The following is a 12286-nucleotide window of genomic DNA, read 5'->3' as shown; positions in this document are numbered from 1 at the left end:
ATGGGATTTTCCAGGCAAGAGTACTGGACTGGGGTGCCATTGCCTTCTCCAAGGCGGCAGCTAGCATATACTATTTTCTTTTTTTAAAAGGTGACACTTTACCCATTTAGAACACCATTTAGACAGTGTTAGTGTATTCACAACATTGTGCATTATCTAATTCCAAGATATTTTTATCACTCCAGAAAGAAATACTGCCCATTAAGCAGACACTGCCCATATATTGTTTTGAAAATGGCTAGTGGTATCCTTGAGTTTGATACAGTTCTGAAAATTCAGATTCTCAGATATGCAGAAATATGTCTGAAACCATATCCACTATGGCGACCCATTTCCATTCTGGTGGCCAGGACTATAGTTAACTTCATTTTGATTTTTAAATTATCTTAACTATGTCATCATTAGCTGTTTTATGTATAGGCAGCTGTAATGTTAGTATAGTACATTAAAATATTTTAAAATCTTGCATATTCAAGGACAAATTAGATTTTTAGATACATGTGTATATTAGATAGTGTTAGATATAACATTACAAGATACTCTTTAAAATATAAAAAACATAGAATACACTGATATTCCTCAAAATCATAAATTCCCAACTGGTCGTTGACTCCAGTCCAGAGTATTGAGCCTTTTTTGGCATCAAACTATTTATGTCAATAATTCTCAATCCTGGTTGTGTGTTAGAACCACTTAATTTTTTAATTAGCAATACCTGGACCCCAACCCAGTACAAATAAACCAGAATCTCTAGAGTCATCATTGGACACAGAGAAAACAAGTCCAAAGAACAGTTTGTTTTTGTTTTTGTCAGAGTGGCTAAATCCCACAGAATATAGAGTACAAAGTGGGTATAATTGATTGATCTCTTTACAGGTGCAAATTGAATTAGCAGAGACTGTTATAAAAGCTTTACATTTCAGGCTCACAATCTTCAGAATGAGAAGAGAAGGTGTCGATGGATCTGGCTGTGGTCCTGGTGCTCTATTTCTCCTGTCTGCTTCTCCTGTCCCTCTGGAAACAGAGCTCTGGGAAAGGGAAGCTCCTGCCCGGACCTACTCCTCTCCCAATTCTTGGAAATACCCTACAGTTAGATGTTAATGACATCAGCAAATCCTTAAGCGATGTAAGTAGGTTTTATGCTCCTCCAGTGGCTAGCAAACAGTAAGTAAATTAAGCCCAGTTATGACACTAATGGGCTGCCCTGGGGTTTCCCAGGTGGTGCTAGTGGTAAAGAACCCGCCTGTCAATTCAGGAGACTTAAGAGACTCAGGTTTGATCCCTGGTTGGGAAGATCCCCTGGAGGAAGGCACCGCAACCCACCCCAGTGTTCTTGCCTGGAGGATCCCATGGACAGAGGAGGCTACAGTCCATAGGGTTACAAAGAGTTGGACACGACTGAAGCAACTTAGCATGCACGCACGGTGGCTCAGAGAGTAAAGAATCTGCTTACAATGTGGGACACCAGGGTTCGATCCCATCCCTGGGTCAGGAAGATCCCCTGAAGAAGGGAATGGCTACCCATTCCAGTATTCTTGTCAGGAGAATTCCATGGACTGAGGAGCTTGGCAGGCTATAGTCCATGGGGTCGCAAAGGGTTGGTCATGACTGACTGATACGCCAGTCAATCCTAAAGGAAATCAGTCCTGAATATTCATTGGAAGCTGAAACTCCAATACTTTGGCCACCTGATGTGAAGAACTGACTCACTGGAAAAGACCCTGATGCTGGGAAAGATTGAAAGCAGAAGGAGAAGGGGATAACAGAGGATGAAATGGGTTGGATGGCATCACCAACTTGATGGATATGAGTTTGAGCAAGCTCTGGGAGTTGCTGATGGACAGGGAAGCCTGGCGTGCTGCAGTCCTTGGGGTCGCAAAGAGTTGGACATGAATGAGCGACTGAACTGAGCTGACTAACACACACATATGATACTAATACATATTTCTGGGGGCACATTGTCAAAATAGGTCCTTGTGTAGCAAATTAGTCCCTGTAAATACTGTTACTTTTCTTGCCTTTTCAGGTATGTCATTGTCATAAATAGAGGGACAAAGTAGAGTTTGTGAGTAGAGAAATGTTTAGCTCTTTGTATGGTTGAAATAAAAGTGTCAAAAGCTGGGAGTATTGCTTCCCTTCTTTGTTTCATAGCCATTTGCTATGATTTGGGACAGAAGGTAAATGGTAAGTGAAGTGTTTTGTGATTTAAGATTTTCTTCCAGAAGTCATATACTATATAAGCTATGTGTTTCCTTCAGATGGCCAGAAAAATAGGACTTTTCTGAAAAAGGGCATTGTGCTTGAGGTTAAGAAATTAGCTTGGAATCAGAGCCAGCATGAGTGAATGAAAGAAAAAGTTGTCGGTCAGGGCCCAGTTGGTGGCAAGAGCATTGATTTACATTCTTGAGGAAGCTGGTGTCTGTACCCTGTGAATGCTGCAGTCTGGAAGAAGTTGTTCTTCCATGAGATGCTGCATGTCCTGGCACTGCCTCTATGATGCTTCTGTTGTTTCTGTTTTACTAATACCAGTGGATCTCAAACTGTGCTGGGCATTAGAGTTATCTGCACTTATTTTTTAAAATACAGATTTCTAATATTCATCTTTGGGCTACAGATTCAGAATTCTAATGACTGCCCTGTGGTGTTTCTGAAGCAGGCAGGTGGCTGTTGGTTTAAAGGTGGGCCTGGAGGGTTGATACATTGCTCAAGAATCAGAGATTGATAAGAAGGGTTTCAATTTTGAATCTTCTATATATATCCATGGAACTCTGGAAATGAATTGAAATCCTCAACCTCAGTTTCCTTATTTATAAGTTGGGGCAAATAAACCTGCTGATGGTGTTGATATGTGGATTAATTACAATCTGTGTACCAGTTACTTGAGTCCCATCTAAGTGGAAACTGTAACAATTACTATAATACTTATGTATTCAGAAATATGTTAGGCTGTTTGTGGAAGAATAGAAATGTAAAAGTGTGATGATAATATATTCTGAGTCAGGTATTATATTTTATCAAGTTGTGACCTATTTTGCTATTACATGCACCTCCTTTCCCAGCTCTCAGAAGTCTGTGGCCCTGTGTTCACTGTGTATTTTGGCATGAAGCCCACCGTGGTGTTGTATGGATATGAAGCAGTGAAGGAAACTCTGATTTGGGAGAAGAGTTCTCTGGAAGAGGCAGTCTCCCATTGCCTGAAAGAATTAGTAAAGGCCATGGTAGCTGTACTTGTGTGTGTGTTCAGCATTGGCATTGGGGGTGGAGAGGGTAGATTAGAGGAATTTGAAGAACCTGGCAGTAGATGTTGGTTTACCTGAAAGGCTGCCAACTGTAACTCACTCCTCCTTGCCTAGGGCCTCCCTCCTAGTTTCTGTTTCTCCTCCCGGCAGGAATCCTCTTCAGCAGCGGGAAGAGATGGAAGGAGACCAGGCGCTTCTCCCTCGTGACGCTGCGGAATTTCAGGATGGGGGAGTAGAGCGTCGAGGACCGCGTTCAAGAGGAAGCGCGCTGCCTGGTGGAGGAGCTGCGAAAAACCAACGGTGGGTGATTCTGTGCTCTGTAAGTCTGACCTTAACAGACTGCTATCTTCTCTGTTGACATCCTTGGAAACATTTCAGGAGAGGCCACATCTTTCACATGGGTTGTGGTTGTCAGCCCTTCTGTGGAGGGGGGAAGTGTGAAGAAGAGAAAGCCAAGGGAGGTTTTGTGTATCTGTGCTTGTCATATGTGTACTCCCATAACTGTGCGTGCAGTGTGGATATTGGTTATTTAATTGTAATCCTGAACTTCTTTTCAAGTCAGAATTCACAAGGAATGGTTTTGAATTACTTCCTGAAAGCATTAGATAACATTGTTTTACCATAGCATAAATGTGGTTGTCTATATCAGAGCCTTTCAGCAGGGAATATTTGTTAAGTGGACAGGGTTGGAATGACCTCATCATGCTCTTATGTAGCATGAAACGTGTGACTTGTATATTATATAATTGAACTATATTTATATATTAAGCATCACAGATGCATCTGAGAGCCCAGGCCTGTAGTTCTGACCAAGAGTAATACTGTCTATGGTTTTATTTTCTTAGGCATATCTTAGTACAGTTCTTATCAATTTTGATTTCTCTGTGCAGATGGTACCATTTAAAAATATCAGCTTTCATTATTTCTTGTTACTTAATACTTAGTATACTGATTTATATATACAGTTATTTATAAATTTTGAATAAATACTTGCTGCATCATAATTCTGCAAAATACACAAATACCAAGTTGGAAAATGTTTGGTTTAACTCGACTTTAGGATTATCAGTAACTGCTACCTGGTGTTCTCTGAATGAAATTTGGCTTTGCTTTCAGTTTTCTAAACATTGCCCCCTCTTTACTGGATTTTGGTAACAAATGTATAGTAATTATTTACTTCCCACTACTAGGTGTAATGACTTGTACAATGGTTATCACAAGGACTCTGATTTTCAGCTCATATTTCAAATTATTCTGTTTTAAAATTCTTTATTCTATATTAAATGAAAGACTTGAATTGGATTTACTGTGAATCACATATTGACAAAGAAATGCCCAAGGCTTTCAAAATTACCCTTTATCTATCTAGCCAAAATAAAAGTTGTTTTAAACTTAGATCTCTATAATTTAAAAGGAACCTGGTGTAGAAGCTCCTTAATGAAGCCTGGCATAATTCCATACCTTAACCATTTGTTCCAACATTTTACAAAAATTTGTAGTAAAAAAATGATATAACATGAGATCTATGATCTTAACAAATTAAGTGCACATTATAACTATGGATGGAAGTTTGTAACCTTGTACAAGAGACAGTGACCAAAATCATACCAAAGGAAAAGAAATGCAAGAAGGCAAAGTGGTTGTTTGAGGAGGCTTTAAAAATAGCTGAGGAAAGAAAAGAAGTGAAAGGCAAGGGAGAAAGGGAAAGATATACCCAACTAAATGCAGAGTTCCAGAGAATAGCAAGGGGAAATAAAAAGGCTTTCTTGAATGAACAATGCAAAGAAAGAGAGGAAAATAATAGATCTCCTCAAGAAAACTGGAATGACAAGGGAACATTTCATGCAAAGATGGGTACAATAAAGGACAGAAATGGTAAGGACCTAACAGAAGCAGAAGAGATTAAGAAGAGGTAGCAAGAATACACAGAAGAACTGTACAAAAAAGGTCTTAATGACCTGAATAACCACAATGGTGTGGTCACTAACTAGAGCCAGACATCCTGGAGTGTGAAGTCAAGTGGGCCTTAGGAAGCATTACTACAAAGTTAATGGAGGTAAGGGAATTCCAGCTAAGCTATTTAAAATCCTAAAGATGATTGCTGTTAAAGTGCTGCACTCAGTATATCAGTAAATTTGGAAATCTCAGCAGTGGGCACAGGATTGGAAAAGGTCAGTTTTCATTCCAATCCCAAAGAAAGGCAATACCAGAGAATGTTCAGACTTCCATACAATTTCATATGCTACCAAGGTGATGCACAAAATTCTTCAAGCTGGGCTTCAGCAGTATGTGAGCTGAGAACTTCCAGATGTACAAGTTGGGTTTTGAAGAGGTAGAGGAAGGCAATCTGAAACAGATCAGATTGCCAACATTTTTTGGATCATGGAGAAGGAAGGGAGTTCCAGAAAAACATCTACTTCTTCTTTATTGACTACACTAAAGCCTTTGACTGTGTGGATCACAACAAACTATGGAAAGTTCTTAAAGAAATGGTAATACCAGACCACCTTACTCATCTCCTCAGAGACCTGTATACAGGTCAAGAAGCAATGATTAGAAGCGGAAATGGAACACATACTGTTAAAAATTGGGAAAGGAGTACAACAAAGCTGTATATTGTCACCCTGCTTATTTAACTTCTATGCAGAGTTCGGGATTCCCTGGTGTGAATTCCAGGCTGGATGAATCACAATCTGGAATCAAGATTGCCAGGAGAAATAACAACCTCATATATGCAGATGATACCATGCTAATGGCAGAAAGTGAATTTTTGTGTAGCTATTTGAATATTGAAGATGGAAGAAAATGCAACTTTTTTGCCATGTGATGCTTTATTATTTCAAGAAAGGTAAAAACGTAACTGAAGCACAAAAAGGGTTTGTGTAATGTTTGGAGAAGGTGCTATAATGGATCGAACATGTGAAAAATGGTTTGCAAATTTTCATGTTGGAGATTTCTTGCTGGATGATAATTCCTGATAAGGTAGATCAACTGAAGTTGATAGTGATCAATTATTGAGAACAATCCAGGTGGAAGACAGACAACATACTAAAAATATCCAAGTTAAGCATTGAAAATCATTTGCACCAGTTTGGTTATGTTAATCACATAGATGATTTGGTTCCACATAAGGTATGGGAAAAAAACCTTGACCGTATTTCCACATGCAACTCTCTACTTAAACGTAATAAAAACATTCATTTTTAAAACAAATTATGATCAGTGATGAAAAGTGGACACTGAAAAATAATGTGGAATGGAAGAGATTATGAAGCAAGCAAAATGAATCACCATCAACCACACCAAAGGCCGGTCTTCATGCAAAGAAGGTAATGTTATGTTTATGATGAAACTCTATTATGAGCTCCTTCTGGAAAACCAAACTATTAATTCCCACAAGTACTGCTTCCAGTTAGCACTTGGTGAACAATGTCTGGAATTACTCAACTGAAAATGCATAAATCTCCATGTGGATAATGCAAAACCACATGTTTCTTTGATGACCAGGAAGAAACTTTTAAAATTCGGCTGGGAAGTTCTGATTCAGCTGCCATACTCACTGGACATTGCACCTTTGGATATCAATTTATTTTGGTTTTTACAAAATTCTCTTTTTTTTTTTTCTCTAATTTTATTTTATTTTTAAACTTTACATAATTGTATTAGTTTTGCCAAATATCAAAATGAATCCGCCACAGGTATACATGTGCTCCCCATCCCGAACCCTCCTCCCTCCTCCCTCCCCATACCATCCCTCTGGGCCGTCCCAGTGCACCAGCCCCAAGCATCCAGCATCATGCATCGAACCTGGACTGGCAACTCGTTTCCTACATGATATTTTACATGTTTCATTGCCATTCTCCCAAATCTTCCCACCCTCTCCCTCTCCCACAGAGTCCATAAGACTGTTCTATACATCAGTGTCTCTTTTGCTGTCTCGTACACCGGGTTATTGTTACCATCTTTCTAAATTCCATATATATGCGTTAGTATACTGTATTTATGTTTTTCCTTCTGGCTTACTTCACTCTGTGTAATAGGCTCCAGTTTCATCCACCTAATTAGAACTGATTCAAATGTATTCTTTTTAATGGCTGAGTAATACTCCATTGTTAAAAGCTTCTGCACATCAAAGGAAACTATTAGCAAGGTGAAAAGACAGCCTTCAGAATGGGAGAAAATAATAGCAAATGAAGCAACGGACAAACAACTAATCTCAAAAATATACAAGCAACTCCTACAGCTCAACTCCAGAAAAATAAACGACCCAATCAAAAAAATGGGCCAAAGAACTAAATAGACATTTCTCCAAAAAAGACATACAGATGGCTAACAAACACATGAAAAGATGCTCAACATCACTCATTATCAGAGAAATGCAAATCAAAACCACTATGAGGTACCATTTCACACCAGTCAGAATGGCTGCGATCCAAAAGTCTACAAATAATAAATGCTGGAGAGGGTGTGGAGAAAAGGGAACCCTCTTACACTGTTGGTGGGAATGCAAACTAGTACAGCCACTATGGAGAACAGTGTGGAGATTCCTTAAAAAACTGGAAATAGAACTGCCTTATGATCCAGCAACCCCACTGCTGGGCATACACACTGAGGAAACCAGAAGGGAAAGAGACACGTGTACCCCAATGTTCATCGCAGCACTGTTTATAATAGCCAAGACATGGAAGCAACCTAGATGTCCATCAGCAGATGAATGGCTAAGAAAGCTGTGGTACATATACAAAATTCTCTTAATGCAAAAATTTTCAGTTCCCTGGAAGACTGTAAAAGACACCTGGAACATTTCTTTGCTCAAAACCAAAAAGTTTTAGGAAGATGGAAGTATGAAGTTGCGTGAAAAATTGCAGAAGGTAGGGGAACAAACGGTGAATATGTTGTTCAATAAAGTCCTTGGTGAAAATGAAAGATGTCTTTTCTTTTTACTTCAACAAAGGAAGTTTTTGGCCAAATGGATACTTTTTGTTTTTGTAAGTTTGACTCATTTAGATACTTCATCTAAGGGGAATCATGAATCCTTTGTCCTACTGTGATTGGCTTTTTTCACTAAGTACAGTTGGCTCAAGGTTCATCTATGTTGTATCATGTGGGAAGATTTGTTTCATTTTTATGGCTGAATACTATTCCAGTATTTATATTTATATGTTTTTTTTATTCATTAATCATTGGGGGCTATTTAGATTGTTTTACCTCAACTTTTAAGGTTATGGAAATACAAATATCACTTTGAAAGTTTGCATCAGTTCTTTTGAATAGAAACTCAGAAAGGGGATTGCTGGGTAATATGGTAATTCTAGTTTTAATTATTTGGGAAACCATCCTAGTGTTTTGCATAGGAGCTTCTGGTAGTAGTATTCTACCTCCCCACCCTCACCAACAGTTGTTATTTTCTTCTCCACTCCCTCCCTCTCCTTCCTTCTATCCCTTCATCCTTCTTTTTTTTTTTTTTTGGATAGTGCCTATTGGCACCACACTCCAATACTCTTGCCTGGAAAATCCCATGGACGGAGGAACCTGGTGGGCTGCAGTCCATGGGGTCACAAAGAGTCGGATACGACTGAGCGACTTCCCCTATTCTAACAGATGGAGTAGGTGATATTTCTTGCTTCTGATTTGCATTTTCTAATTTGGAGTATATATGCTGCTGCTAAGTCGCTTCAGTCGTGTCCGACTCTGTGCGACCCCATAGACGGCAGCCCACCAGGCTCCCCCGTCCCTGGGATTCTCCAGGCAAGAACACTGGAGTGGGTTTGGAGTATATATAAATCTTGACAATTTTCCCACTATTTTGTAATGCAAGTGTCAGATTTGATCCTTGATGGCTGAGGCATCCATTTCAAAGGGGCATCCAAACCTGACTGTCTCAGATAAACAGCCACAGGACTAGATAAAGAGCTGGTTGCCTCCCCCAACTGAGTCTCCTTTGTTTTAGAGATCTTGCTTGATTTCAGTGACTGACTTTTTGAGCTACATTTTTTCCTTTTCTCTTCCTGTGCTTTAAATTCCCACTCATATATATTAAGTTCACCAATAAAGAGTATTGAATCGCATTTTCAGTTGTACACCTTAAACTAATATATTGTAACTCAGCTATACTTCAGATAAAAAAAAAAAAAAACAGTGAGCCCTTCATTGGAAATATGATTAACTTGATTTAAATGATGGGGAAAAAATGAGAATTTATTAAAACTGTGAAATGAAATATTTCTTGCCATATTGGAGGGCAAGAAATGTCACAGCCTTCAGCGATTTTGGGCCTCCAAAAGTGAGGGCTCTCAAAAGGGACCACAATGCCTGTGATCCAACAGATGCCACCACCCCCCACGGTGATTGCTGAGGAGCTGGGAGCGTGGTGGTGGTGGTGGTGGGGGCGGGGGCGGTGGATGCAGGAAGCAGCCATTTGCCACATCTGCCACCTCTGACTGTAAACCAGGAATTAAGGATGTAAACAATCAAGAAACAGGATTTGGCTCCAGATAGCTAAAGGTGCATATGAAAGGAATGAATTCAATGAGCCCAGAGGCTTGAACCTCATGAACCACAGCTCTCTCATGTTAGCTTCTCCTCTTCTGATTCTACATGTGATTCTTTCAGCTGTTCATTAAGCAAAAAATATTTTGAGGTCCCTAATTATTCTCCTTTGTATATCAGTGCTTAATTTCCTACAGGCTTTCCAGACAGATGATAGTCAGCACTCATAATTTTAGTTACTAAAATTTTTAATTTTTTTTTGGTATTTTGGTATTTTTAAATGACCTCTTTAATTTTCGCCATTTTCTCTTCAAATTAACAGTCATCTTGGGTGAAAAGGGTACAAGAAAAGGCAGCGGAAGTGAATTGAATAATAAAAAACATGTGAAAAATGTTTTTTAAATAAAAAACCCATTATTTAATTACCTGTGCTGAAATCTACTCATTTTAAGTTAAAAGTGAAGTATTGATTTTATGCTTGTGGAATATTTGTTAAGGGTATTCATAGATATGATATTGTTTAAAGTTTCTAAAACAACTTTCACATGTTATCACAAACACCAAATGTTTCATCTGTATACTTCAATGGTGTCTTAAAATTGTTTCTGATTTTTTAGCCTCACCCTGCAATCCCACTTTCATCCTGTGCTGTGCTCCCTGCAATGTGATCTGCTCCATTATTTTCCAGAACCGTTTTGATTATAAAGATCAGACTTTTCTAAGTCTAATGGAAAAGTTGAATGAAAACTTTAGGATTCTGAGCTCTCCATAAGTTCAGGTGAGGCCAAGGTCCTTTCTTCTTGAGGAATTGTTGTAGGAAGGAGGACCCCTTCCACGGCCTGAAACTAGGCTCTTGTCTAACGCTCGGAAATGAGTTGTCTGAGGAGACACATGTGCTGACAAAGCAAGAGATTTTATTGGGAAAGGGCACCCGGGTGGAGAGCAGTAGTGTAAGGGAACCCAGAACTGCTCTGTCAAATTGTTGTAGGAAGGGGGACCCCTTCCAGGACCCAAAACTGGGCTCTTGTCTAACACTCAGAAATGAATTGTCCGAGGAGACACATGTGCTGACAAAGCAAGAGATTTTATTGGGAAAGGGCACCCGGGTGGAGAGCAGTAGGGTAAGGGAACCCAGGAGAACAGCTCTGCCTCGTGGCTGGAAGTCTTGGGTTTTATGGTGATGGGATTAGTTTCTGGGTGGTCTTTGGCCAATCATTCTAATTCAGAGTCTTTCCTGGTGGCGCACGCATTGCTCAGCCAAGATGGATGCTAGTGAGAGGGATTCTGGGAAGTGGACAGACATGCAGTGTCTCCTTTCAACCTTTCCCATACTTATTAGTTCCGTATTCCTTATCAAGATCTCCTGTCATAAAACAACTCATGCAAATAGTTACTATGGTGCCTGGCCAGGGTGGGCAGTTTCAGTGTGCTTCCCCTAACAAAATGGCTTGCAGTCTTGGGTTTTACAGTGATGGGATTAGTTTCCAGGTTGTCCTTAGCCAATCATTCTGACTCAGAGTCCCTCCTGGTGGTGTATGCCTTGTTCAGCCAAGATGGATGTCAGAGAGAAGGATTCTGGGAGGTGGTCGGACAGGTTGTTGGGAAGCCCAGTACAAAATAGCCGGTTGGAGGAAGTCCTTGGGAAAATGGCGAAGGGCCAGAAATACCCCGGCTTGATATGCTCGGGCAGAAAAACATCTCCCGTCTTTGGTTATGCCTGGCGCCAAGATTTAATAATAAACATTAAGGATGTTGCTTGAGAAACGGGTTATGGGATAAGCACATGGGTCACTTAGAGCACACTGTCCTTGAAATATTTTTACTGATTAGGTGTTAACCCCGTACGCGTTCTGCTGGCTGTATACTCTAAGCTCTTTGTTCCTGCTTCTATAAAAAGGCTTGACTACAGAAATAAACTTGTCAGTCCTTGCAAGAGACTGTCTGAGTGTCCTTCTTTCAGGTTCGTCGCTTCCAAGTCCCGGGGAGAAAATCCCCAACACAGGTGGTGTCTCCTTTTGACCTTTCCAGAACTCTTCTGGTTGGTGGAGGCTTATTAGTTCCCTGTTCCTTACCAGGAACCTCGTGTCATAAAACAGCTCATGCAAATGGTTACTATGGTGCCTGGCCAGGGTGGGCTGTTTCAATCAATGTGCTTCCCCTAACAATCATTTCTGCTGTTTTCTCCATGAGGTCCAGATCTCTATACACCAAACTGTGAGGTGAAATTGTGAAGAGTGCAGTCCTGCCTAGAGCTTAGCATCATGGAGTGCTCATCTGGGGCTGATGGTTGAGCCCTTTGATGATAGACAAGAAAATGCTTGCCCAGAAAACAGAACTGCAGTTCAGTCCTGTTGACACTGTTCAGTGGTTTTTCACACCAACTTCCAGAAACTACTTTGGTAACTTCTCCAAAGGGATGCCTGCAGCAATTGAAGGACTTCTAGGTCCTTCTGGAAAGGCTCCCATTACTCACAAGTCTTGTCATTCAATCTCCACTGTTGACTAAAAAAATATAGTTACATCTTGAAAGTAGAGAGTTATTTTATTTGGTGGGCATG

The 12286-nt window shown here is 40.1% G+C and overlaps 1 pseudogene; it reads left to right on the top strand.

Annotated features, from left to right (window-relative positions):
* The first annotated feature begins 917 nt into the window (after positions 1–917).
* LOC113884546 lies at positions 918–4825 on the top strand (annotated as a pseudogene).
* Positions 4826–12286: the final 7461 nt, after the last annotated feature.

This window comes from Bos indicus x Bos taurus, chromosome 26 (genome assembly GCF_003369695.1).
Source record: "Bos indicus x Bos taurus breed Angus x Brahman F1 hybrid chromosome 26, Bos_hybrid_MaternalHap_v2.0, whole genome shotgun sequence".
NCBI lineage: Eukaryota > Metazoa > Chordata > Mammalia > Artiodactyla > Bovidae > Bos > Bos indicus x Bos taurus.
The sequence above is the reverse complement of the archived record's forward strand: the minus strand, read 5'-3'. Positions and strand labels throughout refer to the sequence as shown.